The sequence below is a fragment of the Eurosta solidaginis genome, chromosome 4 (genome assembly GCF_040869045.1).
Source record: "Eurosta solidaginis isolate ZX-2024a chromosome 4, ASM4086904v1, whole genome shotgun sequence".
In the NCBI taxonomy this organism is placed as follows: Eukaryota; Metazoa; Arthropoda; class Insecta; order Diptera; family Tephritidae; genus Eurosta; species Eurosta solidaginis.
The window spans coordinates 56,261,273-56,276,614 of record NC_090322.1 but is presented as its reverse complement, the minus strand read 5'-3'; the positions used below and the strand labels follow the sequence as shown (position 1 = coordinate 56,276,614).

The following is a 15,342-nucleotide window of genomic DNA, read 5'->3' as shown; positions in this document are numbered from 1 at the left end:
TCATCGCTTTATCCGTCTTTGGTAATAAATTATCGCACTTTTTCGGTTTTTCGAAATTTTCGATATCGAAAAAGTGGGCGTGGTTATAGTCCGATATAGTTGATTTTAAATAGCGAGCTGAGATGAGTGCCCAGGAACCTACATACCAAATTTCATCAAGATACCTCAAAATTTACTCAAGTTATCGTGTTAACGGACGGACGGACGGACATGGCTCAATCAAATTTCTTTTCGATACTGATGATTTTGATATATGTAAGTCTATATCTATCTCGATTCCTTTATACCTGTACAACCAACCGTTATCCAATCAAAGTTAATATACTCTGTGAGCTCTGCTCAACTGAGTATAAATATATTACTTATCAGTATTTTGGTACATCGCTCCTAAGGGGAGAGCCAGCAGCTAAATTCTACATAAGTATACATATCCCAACAGCGCTGCTGATTTGACCTAGGCGAAAATTTGAGTTTGAATTTTTTGCATTGAAAGCGCAACACAATTTTGGGTTTTGGCCGGTAACTGCATACATATATAATAAAACCTCAGCAGATTTTAAAGGGGCCTTTAAAATACATAAATTTCTGGCCGAATTTTGTTAAAAATTTCCCGATTTCGGGGTGTGTGAGCTAATGTCACAAACCATGCGACTATAAATATCACCCCACCCACTAGAGCCACGTAGTTTTTCCAAAATTTAATTCTACTGAAACATCGATGTTTTTCTTCCGATGTTTTTTATCATCGATGCTTATTTTGTCGATACATCGAAACCTGTTGCTCCTCAAAATTTGCATCCCTAATACTGAGAACATGTTACCTTGCGTATGTAATAAATACTTCCTTTTTATATGATATGATCGATTCTAATGCCGTAATTGAAGCGAGAACATTATACATATTGTAATAATAAGAATTAAAGAAGAAAGTGTACTGGTTAATGTTCCCAAGGTTGCTTTCACTACATTTTGAAATAAAATATTCAAAAAAACGCAAAAAGTATGACATTTCGGTAAAGACTATACTAATTATCTCACTCCGATGAAAGGATCAAGTGAAGACCCATGTGGCATTCCTTAATGCTTCCAATTTTGTCGGCAGGCAACGAAACGAGAGATGAAATGTTCAGCTTTATTTGTCGGGAAAAATCGTGTAAATGGTAACGTATGTAAGCAAGTACACTGTTACAAAGAATAAGCAAAATTTAAATAATCTTTGTTTGGTTCGATTTAATAATTAAATCGAGTTTTTTCTAGAATCGAATCGAAAAAATCGAATCGAATCCAGCTCTAAGCGGAACAACGATGAAGCATTGATGGCTGCTGTAGAACGACGTTACGGAAGCGAACACAGGAAATAAATCTACCAAACCGCTACCAAAAATTTAACGAGACATTGCAGGTGTTTGCTTCAGATATTTTTGTTTCGATTTTTTGAAATTATAGAAAGTGCGTGGGTAATAATCTGATTTCGACCATTTTCCATACCAATATGTCGTCGCCGATGCTTTAAAAGCTGCTAACTCTATCCAAAAAAATTCACAGTCACTTTTTAATATTGAAAATTATTAAATTAAGCACATTACCCAATCTAGACTGGGAGCATCGCTATATTTGTCAATGTTTTATTATTGACAATTGTTTTTTGTTTTCATAATTATTTAAATTTTCAGTTTGTTAAATTCTCAAGAACATTGTAAAGGTTTACAAGTAGCATATGTGCCCAATAGACATTGTTGTAAGCTAGTTTGTTAATAAATTAATTTCCAAACGCTTTTTTCAAGAAATTCCAAACTAGTTGGCGGCAACAAATTTTTTTAAACGTTTTTACAATCAACTGAAATTTTTACATCTTTGGATGCTTTATCAGTTTTTTCTTTTTAAATTATTTCAAAATATATTTATTGTTCGCTGCCGGGATAACGTTATTTGAATTTTGTAAGCAAAATGCCTTATAAATATAAGAAGAGTATCCGGATTCGGAGTGCAAAAAAGTGAAGTGTTTGAACAGCAATTCATATATAAATAATGAGAATACTTCGACTCCTTCATGTAGTGCATATTCGTTTAATCCACCGGCTTCGCCGGAGTTGTATTATAGTTCAGAAAGCTCCAGTGACGAAAGTGGAGACAGTTTTGAGGATAAAGATAAACATTCTTTCGAAAGCATTAGAGTTGATTTAGCCAACTGCTTTGTTAAACATCTAATTTCGAATTCTGCTGCCAATGAAATATTAGGAATAATGCGCAGGGTAGTAAGAGATTTACCGGCTGACGTAAGAACGCTGAAAAGCACTCCCACAACAATCGAGAAGGTTCACATTCAAGATGGTGAATATTTTCATTACGGTTTAAAGGATTGTTTGACTGATCACCTTATGCGAGAAGACCACGAATTGAGTATTCAGCTTAACATAAATTTTGACGGTTTGCCTGTGTCCAAAAGTTCTTTGCAACAAGTGTGGTCTATACTAATAAACATACACAATTCACCTCAAATTTAGAGAGCCGGATTGTTTTTTGGGACGTCAAAGCCAAAAAGTGCAGATGAATTTTAATTATTTATTATTATATTATAAAATTAGAGCGAATGGGTTCTCCTTCAGGAGCAAAACTTATAATGTTACATGTCGCTCTTTTATATGTGATACGCCGGCGAGGTACTTTATGCTGGGAACTAAAGGCCATAGTGGATATAACAGTTGTACTAAGTGTACACAGAAAGGTACATATAAAAACAAAAAAATTATTTATCGTTATGAAGTTCACGATATTCGCACGGATGCTGATTTTCGGCATAAAACGAATGTTGAGCATCATAAAAATAAATCTGCAGTTGCAGTTGAAAGTTTGAACATCGATATAGTCAATCAATTCGTATTAGACTATATGCATGTTATTTGTGTTGGAGTCATGAAAACCCTGCTATCATCATGGCTTAAAATAAAAGGGAGAAGTATTTTCTTTAAATTCGGGAAAGATAAGACTTCTAAATAAGAACTTTTTATACTTAAATCATCAAATACCTTGGGAGTTTTGTAGAAAACCGAGAGACTTAAAGTAGGAAGTAGATTGTTTTAGGGCAACGGAATACCGTCAATTTCTCTTATATACGGGAAAAAGTTCGTAAAAAAAAGAATCATATAGGAACTCAGCTTTACAATCGACTTGTTGAAGAGAGTATTAATATCACCAGCAATACTAAGTCTTCACATAATTCAAAAATTGGGAGAGTACCCAATGGGTATTTAAAGTTTGTTAAAACGAAAAATTTTTACCTATCCCAAAAATATCCCGACAACTACTTTTATATCAAAAATGAAATATTTAAAATAAAATGTATAAAAATGGACTCCGATACCGAAACGAAACTATATTGCGAAAAAGTGTTGAACCTCGGCGATATGGTTGAATATCCACTTAAGTCATCAGCACTGAAAATACTGTATACTACGAATCTGCAATATTCTTCAACAATACATTGCCAGAAAACGCAAAAGGCAATGATCCTAGCAAATATATCAAATGAAGCCATTGCCTTTTTTCCAGTTATTCACAACGATGAGGAAATAGGTACAGCCGCTTTAGTAATTCACATTCAGATTCAGGTTACAACGGCGAATTATATATTTCCGATGAAACTGTGGAAAGTAAGATAATATGAACTGCATATTTTATATGCATTCACATGCTATACAATGTATCGTTTGTTTACTTTCAGGGATCTCGGAGGCCGTTTTAAGATCTTTATAACCCACTTTCATAAGACTGCCATCGGAAATCCTGACATTACAAAAAGAAATAAAGCAACTTAAAAAAAGAAATGCGCCATATGCACAATTTATTCCGAAAATTCCATTTAAAGACGTAAACCCACTCGAGGAATTCGAAAAGAAACTTCAAAAAGATTCAGATGCAATTAACATACTGGTATAAAACTTTAATTATTTTCTAATTATAATATAGTATTTAAATTATGAAAACGTTTGTTATTACAGACAGCACATTTAAAATATGCGTCTAACAATGGAGGCCGGTTTGTAAAAAGTTGCTGGCGATATATATTTACTGACTCATTGGCTGAAAAATATTCGTGGAAGGGTACCGCGGAGAAGAAGGGTATACAAAATTTAAATGTCACAGTGGCCATAAGAAGTAAGTTGTTGATGATGATTAATATAGCCTCAATGTATCTAATTTTTATATTTTCCTTTCCCTCCAATTAGACGCTGCTACCAAACGAGGTTTGGATGAGAGCAATTTTAAGCACGAAACAAAATCATTTTTTTAATTCGCCAAAAATAGGCAAAAGCAGCGTGAAGAATACAAGCCGAAAAGCGTAAGGAAGGAGTAGCCCATTGACTCAATAACACTTTACATAATATTAATTTAAGAAATGTTTCTATGTTACATATCAGCAAAGACAAAGTCACAGATTTTAACATTTAATGCGTGTACTACTTATGAACGTTTTTCTGAACTCAAGCCTATTTATTTCAATTATTAAAGAAATCATGAAATATTAAATTTAATTTGATTTAGTTTAGTTATATACATATAAATATGGACGTATTGCTAAAAAATTAGTTCATAATATTTGAATTTTCACTTTCATTTAAATATGTTTTATTTATAGTTAATAAAAAATAAATATGTTTTCTTTTGGGAATCGAACCAGAGATCACCGGTTTGTAAAGCGAGCGCATATCTATTCGACTACAAGAGTGTTTTCTTTCCTTCCGGCTAAATCTAGTTTTTCAATCAACGTTTACGAAAAGTTTGTAAACTACGTTTATTTACAATCAATAGCCGTGTTTTTTAACACGCGTATATCCGTTTACGCTTAAACTTTATATGGACTGCTAAGAGACAAACTTTAAATACACCTCTGAAATTGCTGCGCATAAATTTTGTGCTACGAAATTTCAATACGCATTATACTCAGATGTAACTTAAATATGTGTCTTTGTTTCACCCTCTACACTAATTCTATGTATTCTATGTGTGTCCACAATTCATCGCAACTGATTTAGCTATATGTTATACCCTATGGCCATCAGGGCGTTGTATCTCCGCTTTTCGGTACACCCTCTTGCTGTAGCTAGTTGTTTAACCACAGCCGATAGATGGGTCTCCTAAGCATTATCTAAGCGAGGATAGGCGTTTTTTTCACGCGCAAACGTAAACGTATACGCGTGTAAAAAAAAACACGGCTAATATCCAAAAAAAATTGTAAGTTTATTAATAAGGGTTCACTTTCGTTTGCCTACAAATTGGAAATCAACGTTCTGCAATGCTTGTAGTAAACGTTTTCCAAACATTTTGTTTACTTTTGTAAGCTTATAGTAAGCTTACATTGTTTGGTGGGTAGTAGCACGCACACACACAGCCACGCTCACCTGATCAAAATGCTTGTTCTTGTTCGTTTTTTTTGTGGATGCTATGTGGCACTGTTGTATTTTATAGGTAAAAAGAAGTGTAGTAGCCGCTAACGAAAACTGCGTAAAAATTTAATTGTAAAATTACAAAGAAATACCCTTATTTATTTTCAAACAAGCACTTAATTATATCTCTCTTTAAAATACACGATTTGCTAAAACACGACCAAAACCGTCGGAAGAGGTATTAATAGACGCGTTTTTGCCTCGCTTCCAATAATTCGAATACTTTTTCGCCTTTAGATTATTGATGTCAGGACAAAACGCGTCTTTTCATATCTCTTTCCACATTTTTGGACGTGTTATTGCAGTCGACCTCGCTTTCAAGCTGTTTTTCGCGGAGAACTTTGAAACGGGTAGAAAAACTTAGCACCCGTGTTTGTATTCTTTATGCTGGTATAACTACGCGTCCTCAGATACCCCAATTGAAGACTTTTGTATAATTTTCTGTAGAAGCCATATATGTACACTTAAAATTTCCTATTAAATTCGTTCAAAAAAATTTACCATCACAGCAACCCATAACTGATTTTCCGCTCATTTTTTGTTTCCCTGCGTCGCTTTCGACGAGAGCAACCCCGGTAATTTTGACACTTCGTTCAGTGTCAAGTTCCACTGGGTTCCACGCTAATTTGACACTACTCATAAACCCCTTTGCAATGCGTTTGCGGACCACCGTCAGCCGATCATTGCTCGTTTTTTAACGACTGATCACGACACGATGACGATCGAACAGAGTTGCCAAAAGTAAAATATTGCATACAAATAACTGATAATAAAATTTTACTATGACAACTCTGATAAAATGCAACCGCGCACTGGTTTTATGTATACATACTATAGTATAGAGAAATATTAGTTTCTTTATTCACGCAAATACTAAATAACATAAGAATATTCGTAGTATAAAATATAAAAGTTGTATTGCCCCTCTTCATTTACCTTCATTTTAAATTAAATTCACTCCGATAATTCTTTCCGACACAATTCCTCTTTATTACTTTCGCATATGATCCTCTGTGGGTGCTCCATGGAGTACTACAGTGAAAGTACTTTGGAAAGTACTCTCACGTATGTACTCTATGGAATACTCACAAAAAAAGCGAGAGTGGGATCACCTACTCCTCTCCTAGGACATCGAAATGTTAATTGGAGCACATTTTTTGTATGAATACAGATTATTTTTGGAACACTCCTATACTCCCAGAGGAGTATTCCTTACATTATTTATGGAGTTCTCGCGTTTTTTGAAGGGACCTAACCATTTCCTATTGCCCTCATCGAATACAGTCTGTCTTGACGATCGTGTTTAGAAAGTATACAGTCTTCGTAAACAGTGGCGACTGGCACGTCAATATGGAGATGGATAGCAGAATATTTACCAACTTTGATAAAAGGATAAAGTAGTTGGGCTGGATCTTATTCCTGCTTACTTAGACCATAGTGTACAAGTACAAGTGTGTTGACTTATCTGTCAAGCATTCTGACAGGCACTCGCTGGATTCGGCAGACCGAAAATGACAGCGAATTCAAAATGGATACCATTACCGAATGCGCCGAATGATTGAAAAAGTCGATACGATTGGTGGACTTCGGAAAAACATAACGGGAAATTCTGGGTTGTCGTCGTTGGTTTGGTTAAAAACGGTAAAAAAGTGTTTTGTGCAAAAACGCAAAACACTGAAACAGGGTTTATGTAGGCCCAAAAGTGTTGCTGTGTTGCACAATTTTTTCACTTTATTTCGTGGCGGAAAAATTTCACATGGAATTATTCACTCTTGTTCCTGAGGGTTTTTTTACTTTTCCTGCCATGGCTAAATTATATGGTTGGCTGCCGTGGTGGTAAAAAAAAATGATTTGTTAAACAATAATTTCACATCACTTTCAGTTATATGTTCAGTAAATGAATCTAGCATTGTGAATGATAACTAAGTGTGATATCTTCTGCATAGACGTCAAAATTCCAAAGTGATTGGATCACCTGATTTGTAATTGACTATCGCTGTCTCATTCTGTATCTCCTTCTATTACCCGCTGAAGATAGGCGCCGCCATATTGAACACCCTGTCAAAACGCTAAAAAGTAGCCATATTGAACATGCTGTCAGGCAGTTGACAGATAAGATATCACACTTAGTCATCATTCACAATGGAATCTAGTTTAGCGCATTATTTCGCCACAACACCCAAGAATTGCAAAGTTTTATAATTTTGCTCCATTTCATTCGCCTAATACCGTTTTCACACAGAAACTTAATCAAATCACAATTCTATTTAATGAAATAATTAAGTTTCCCTTTTCATACAGGCACTTTTGTTCCATTAAGCGAACATCTGTCAACAGCCCCAAAAAATAATTCGTTTTAGAAAAAATAGTTAAAATTGAAAGCAGCCGTTTTCTTTTTAACTATAAATACAATCAAAATAAAATGCATGCGGAACTACCCATAGATGTTGCTCCTAACCAAATATGTGACTAATTTCGAAAAAGCCATATTATCTTTTGCAGCAAATGCAGCGAAAATTAAATTTAGAATTTTTTCGTGCTTTTCTATTTTATGTAAATTATTGAAAATAATTTATTTTTGATTGTCATTTCTTACATTGACATTAAAATTCGAAGCTCTAAGCAAAACCGATTGAATTTTTCACTCGATTAGGCATTCAATAAAGCAATAATGAGATAATTAAAAATTTGTAGTTTGTATGGAAGATTGAGTTCAATTAGGTCTTTAATGTAGAAAACTTCATTAATTATTTCATTCAGCCTATGTGTGAAATTCACATAACACCGACACATAAAACATAATTTCATGAAAAGCAAATAAAAATTAACATAAAATACATCAAACCGTTCTACATTTCTACAAATATGCCAATATTTAGAATTATATATGCCGATATAAGAATCAAAAAAGTTATTTTGTCAAAACTTTTTATACAGAATATAAATATTTGAGTTGACAAGTTTCTAAATTTTTAGCGTAGAACCTTTTTGAAGCAACCCTGTTATGTGAATATGCACACATACATACACGAAATTTCAAAAATTTATTTTAACGTTTCTACCATAGTGTATAAGTGAGATTTAATTTATACATTATTATTGAATTTTAATAATATATTCGTCTTAATAATATATATTCGGGGTCATTTTGGGTCCCTTCCGCTATCATTTCTGGATGATTTTCGTGATCCGTCCGGGATCATTTCTGGACTATTAGGGGATCATTTGAAGACCTTTCCGGCATCATTTCTGCATAGTTTCCGGGATCCGTCGGGGATCTCGACGGGGTCATTTCGGGAGGTTTTCTCGACTAATGCAGGATTATTTGGGACACACTTTCAGCATCATTTCTGGATGGTTTTCGGGATCCGTCCGGGATCCTGTCAGGGTCATTTCGGAACTTTTTCTCGAATAATACGGGGTTATTTGGGGAACCTTTCGGCATCATTTCTGGATGGTTTTCGGGATCCGTCCGGGATCATTTCGGGACTATTAGGGGATCATTTGAGGACCTTTCCGGCATCGTTTCTGCATAGTTTCCGGGATCCGTCGGGGATCTCGACGGGGTCATTTCGGGATCATTTGAGGTAAATACCGGGATCACATCTGAATGGTTTTCGGTATCCGTCCGGGATCCCGTCGGGGTCATGTGTTTATAGAATGTGGCTATGTGGAATGTGGGCAGAGTCAGACGGAAAAGGCTTATTAAAATGTATGCAGATTGGGCAAATTTGGAGCAGGACAACGTCTGCCGGGTTTTCTAGTAGTAAATAATAATAAGTAAATAGTAATAAAACAATTAAAGCTCAATTGTAATTTCCTTGTATTTCGTTCGTTTTTGGGAATTTAGTTTACACACACCGGTCGTGAAATCGTATTAGGAGGGAAGGCGAGAAAAAATATAATAGAAAAACACAGAGAAAATAAAGTAGTGTCATATAGGTATAAGGAGAATCTCTAGTTCAAAACTAGTTCATTTCTACTACATTCTGAGCCACTAATAGTTTGCCATCTATCTATTTTTTTTGCGTGATTTCAAATGGCGAATTTTACATGACCATGTGCTAGGCAGTGCAAATTGTCCCCGCTGCATTACTTTTTCACTAGTTCCTAACTATATCCAAATTTGCACTTTAGAACTAGTTCTTTATTGGCCCTTTTTCGATAGTTACGATGTAGTGTAAAATTGTACAGCTGATTTCTAGTTCATTCTTGGTACTATTTCATTGGCCCCGAACCGGAGCGAAAAAGCAGTTCCAGCTAATAATTTTCATCGAACAAGTAATGATGTCTAACTTCGGGCGAGGCTTAACATTATATACCCAACGTGAGTTCCCACTAACTTATTAAGCTACAGCTTAATTGTGAAACGTTACCCATAATTTATATAAAATAATTCCGCTTTTTTGTTTGAATTGAACATTTATTTTTATTTTTAATGGTTAAAGGTTACCCACATTTAATATAAAATAATTCCGCTTTTTTGTTTGCATATATTATTTTATTTTAATAACCTTGCTAGCTTCAATTATTTATTTTTTTGCTACCCACTAATTTTTAAATCACTTTTATGCTTTGTTTTTTTTTTGTTTTTTACCTATTATTTTGTTTTGCTTTAACTAGGCGGAGTGAATGGTTGCGGATGTTGGGGGTTTCTGGCCCGACCCCCAAATGCATTTTTGCTTGCCAAAGGCACTTTTCTCAAGGAATGAGAAAGGGGCGTCTTCTTATCAAATCAGCTTTGCCTGATAAGAATTTAAAAATTGTAGAGCCTAAAGTGATAGTTAAAGGGAAAAAGGTTTTAGAGAGTACAGCTGAGAGTATGATAGTTTTAGGTGTAGAAGATTTTCAACCGATAGGTATTTCGCCCATTGAGGCAGAAAGGGAGGAGGAGACCCATCAACCCCCTGTTGAGTTAAACTCTTCTTTAGATAGTTCTCTCATTGCAACATGGGCTAATAGTAGACAAACTCAAACAGATATTTACCTCACTGATGGAACTCCAAGGAAAAGAAAATACCAGGAAGTGTTGAGGGAAAAAGATGAGAAGCTGGGGCAGCTAAGGAAAAAAGTATTAGTTTTAGAAGAGAAGGTCTTCAACTCCAGATCAGATCAGGTCATTCCAGATTTGACTGAAGCAAGGCAGGGCAGTCAAGTCGAAGAGCTATGCAACATGTTACCCTCACATGTAGCACTATGTGTGAGGAATTGCCTAAAAAATACCCAGCGCAATGCATATGGGCATCGATTTGATAGGGAACTGAAAACGCTAGCTCTTGCAGTTAAGTTTATTGCCCCTATAGCCTATAGGTATTTGAAGCCCTTATTAACGTGGCCATCCATAACAACACTTGAACACTTTGTTCAAAGTTGGCCACGTAACCCTGGCTGCAACTACAGCAGCATAAAAGCTTTGGAGCTAAGAAGTCGTGGCTTCACAGATGCACAAAGGTATGTTTCCATCTGTTGTGATGAAATGTCCTTAAAAGTGTTTGTCCAATACGAAAGAAATAGAGACTTAATTATAGGGCTGGAGGATTATGGCGACGAAAATCGCACCTCTAGAGTAGCTTCAAGCGTTCTCGCTGTTCTTCTCCAAGGCGTCGGTGGAGAGTCTTGGACTCATCCTTTAGCTTATTTTTTTGTGAACAAATCATGCCCACGAGATGTTTTAAGAAAATATATTTTCGAAATAATAGGTCAGCTCCAGAGTATTGGACTTCACCCCTGCCAAATGGTAACCGATCTAGGGGCAAATTTCGTAGGTTTTGCAAATCTGGTAGGAGTTTCTATTGAAAGCTCCTTCTTCAAGGTTAACGGTCAGGAAATTATGTACTTCTTTGATCCTCCACACCTTATAAAAAGTACTAGAAATTGTTTGGAAAATGCGAAAAATCGCGTATCTTTCCTAGAACGCCCCGTAGACTGGAAGGATATTGTGCATCTCTATGAACAAAGCTCTGTGTATGATATTTCCTGCACCTACAAACTTACCCCAAAACACATAAGACCGAAACATTGCGATAAAATGAGCGTACATTTAGCTACACAAGTTTTGAGTAATTCTGTGGCAAGTGCAATGTTCGCAATCTACAGCTCCGGGCAATTCAATAGTTCTAAATCTCCATCATTTTTTAACACTGCCGAGTTCGTCCTTTTCTTCGACAAACTGTTCAACATATTTAATAGTATCTGCTTTGGAGATGTAGGCAATTTCAAACAACCATTTCAAGGTACTGCGGACCAATTAAATTTTCTTAAAGAGGCAGAAGGGTTTTTAAAATCTATTAAAGTCTACGAGGGCGATACTGATATTACCAACATATATAGGTTCATCAAAGGTTGGCTCCTCAATATCAGTAGTTTACGCCGTTTGTGGCGATTCTTGTCACATAAGGGATTCACTTTTTTATATACACGTAGACTTTGCCAAGATAAAATAGAGAATTTTTTTGGCCATATACGTAGAGGAGGGTCATTTGATTCGAAAATAACTCCGCAGCATTTTTCGTATCTCTTTAGGCAAGCCTGGGGCACAGCTTATATTAAATGCGTCGATAGAGGGAACTGCGAACTCTTGCCTGAGAATAAGTGGGAAGATTTTTCCAATAACACCATTATATCAGCTTGTAACGACGCTTTAGTAAGGGACACTTCTTGGCAGGAATTTCAAGGCCTACCTAGGCCAAAACCAGATAATTTTAAAGATGTCCAAATCGAAATTTCAGTTGATTTCGACGAAAGTAGTTTTTTACATCGTAGTGCATTTGTTTATTTTTGTGGATATATGTATTTCAAATATTCCAAACTTCATAAATGTTTAGTGCCTCTTCCAAGATTTGGATCTGAAATAACAGAGAAAGAATTCTTGTTCACTCAGGAGAAGCAATTTGCAAATTGTAACCTCGTGTGTCCTCCGTCCGAATTTGTCGATTTTATGTCCAAATTAGAAAAAAGTTCTCGGAAAATTTTGACGCAACGTGCCATAGGGTTGGGTTTTCTCAAATTTTATTTGAAAAAATGGCAGAGGTAGAGCCGTACCATTGTTGCAGCAATTGCAACCCCGACACTGTAAAATGTGTTGTTATAAGAATTGGGACATATTTTCTACTAAATAGTTTTAATAAAAAATCGGCCCACATTAAAATTAAATATATACCATTTAGGCATTTAACTTATAAATAGTTATTTTCAAGTCCGGGTGTCTATCTGCATAGTTCAAACATGTCCAATTAGAAGTATTCTGTCGATTTGGGTGTCTTTAAAATAGACTTTCACATAGGTTGTACGCTCATTCTTTGTTCTTGACTTTCGCATTTCTTATCCTTTCTAAGGGCATACATGTTTTTTCTTTATATAAGTAAATTATTGTAGTTTAAAATATGCGCGTATCGTACTTTTCCAAGCAACTTGTACATTTAAATAGAGGCCCCTTCTCTCCACCATGTCAACTTGCGACCTAAGCTTTTTCTCCTGGACTATCACTGCGGGCGGATTTGTAAATATGTATGTAAATATTTTTATCAATTAGCCTGAATTGTTAAAGAGCAATGTATTATTTTTGATATTTTGTATATAGTATATGTATTGTCAAATATGTGCCTGAAGTTTTAACGTGCAATCTTTTATTTTTGTGTAGTATTGTTTAGTAATAATTATACTTTAAACTTTTATTTTTTTAATGTGTATGTATATATTATTGTCATATTCGTGCCTGAAGTTTTAACGTGCAATATTTTATTTTTGAGTAGTATTGTTTAGTACTCAAAATAATTTTTTAAGTTTGTATGTATATGGGTGAAAATAGGCCTCCTGGGGAACCGAACACCCGAAAAAAATCGGTAACACGCCTATATTGCTACCTCACGGGTACAGCTGTAAAATTAACTAAAATAAATCAATAATAACATTGATAGTTTTGCAACTCTACACAAAGGTGGTGTGGAAAAGGAATAAAATAAAATAAAGTTAAATTTTTACTATTAATCTTTATTTTTCCTTTATTTTCATTATTTACACAGAGGACAGGATGTCAATTTCAGAAGCGAAGCTAACCGGCACATTTTTCTGCTATATTCACTTCTCTTATTCGTGGACGTACAAGGAGTTTCACGTCCACCGCAAGTACATCTACAATAGTAGTAGCAATAAAGAACCAAGCATAGTCCACCCGCATTCTTCGAGCCCTTCGAAAACACTTTATGATCCAGAAGCTGAACGATTGGAAGAGGAACGAAAGAAGCGTGGAGAAGAACAACAGCGTAGAAAGAATCGAAAACCACTGCCCCACCACCAATGGATTTTCAAGCTTTACTTAAGTTAGCTGAACACAAACAAAACGAACCTATTGAGATATTACCAGTTGTTAAGAAGGAGCCCGAGTGGTTGCTGCCGCTAAAGGAAAAAATGGAATTAGAGGAATAAGTGATAGTAGAAGAATAACTTACATTTGAATTCCAAATATGTGGCTCATTAAAGCAGTTTGTATGTATAATTTTTAATAAAAGTATGTACATGTGTGCTTAATATTACAAATGCTCTTCGTACTGGCTTTTTAATAAAATTACAAAGACATAAAATCGTTAAATAAACAGCAATTTTTGACATAGCAAACGTTGTTCTAATTTCAAATTCACTATAAATTAAAATGTGCTTACTTTAGGTTATCAGAAATTTTTAATAATTTTTCAATCAGCTTTCTGAATCTTTTCCGACTATCCTTGAACAATAAATCCAGAAATGATGCCAAAAGGGTTCCCAAATGATCCCGTATTAGTCGCGAAAAAGTCCCGAAATGACCCCGACGGGATCCCGAAAACCATCCAGAAATTATGCCGGAATAGCCCCCAAATGATCCCGAAAAAGTTCCCAAATGACCCCGACGAGATCCCGGACGGATCCCGAAAACCTTACAGAAATGATGCCGGAATAGCCCCCAAATAATCCCGAAAAAGTCCACAAATTACCCCGACGAGATCCCGAAAACCATACAGAAATGATGCCGAAAGAGCCCCCAAATGATCCCGAAAAAGTCCCCAAATGACCCCGATGAGATCCCGAAAACCATTCAGAAATGATGCCGGAAGAGCCCCCAAATGATCCCGAAAAAGTCCCCAAATGACCCCGACGAGATCCCGGACGGATCCCGAAAACCATCCAGAAATGATGCCGAATGATCCCGTATTAGTCGCGAAAAAGTCCCGAAATGACCCCGACGGGATGCCGGACGAATCCCGAGGACCATCCAGAAATGATGCCTAAAGGGACCCAAAATAACCCCGAAAAAGTCCCGTAATGATCCCGGAAACCATCAAGAATTTATCTCTCGAAGGTACGCAAATGATCCCGAAAGTACCCCGACGGGATCCCGGACGGATCCCGAAAACCATCCAGAAATGATGCCGGAAGGGTCCCATGATCGCGAAATAGTCCCGAAATGATTCCGGAATAGTCCCGAAAATGTCCCAAAATAACCCCGACGGGATCCCGGTCGGATCCCTAAAACTATACAGAAATGATCCCGGAAGGGTCCCAAAATGATCCCGAAATAGTCCCGAAATTACCCCGGACCGATCCCGAAAACCATCCAGAAATGATCCCGGAAGGGTCTCGCTATGACCCTTACGGGATTACAAATAAGGTGAAGCTAATTATAAAACCATGTTAATAAGGCAGCAGGCGCATTGGAGCGAATAAAAAGTTACATAGAAACATACAGGTAAAGCTAATAAAAGCGTGCTAATAAAAACAATTGATGGAGGGCGGATGGCGGGAGTAGAGGAGAGGACCACTGATCGTTCCTCCAAAATTGTCTAGATCTCGTTCTGTATGTACCAGATACCAAAAACTATTGATTTAGGAGAAAATTTATATTGAGTTATAACAATTTATAGATTTT

At 36.0% G+C, this 15,342-nt stretch overlaps 1 long non-coding RNA gene across 1 annotated transcript; it reads left to right on the top strand.

The window, feature by feature from the left end:
* The first annotated feature begins 3,763 nt into the window (after positions 1-3,763).
* On the top strand, positions 3,764-4,507 carry LOC137247949 (uncharacterized). Its single transcript, XR_010951953.1, has 3 exons — positions 3,764-3,930; positions 3,999-4,155; positions 4,227-4,507. It is a non-coding gene; the product is annotated as an uncharacterized lncRNA (long non-coding RNA).
* Positions 4,508-15,342: the final 10,835 nt, after the last annotated feature.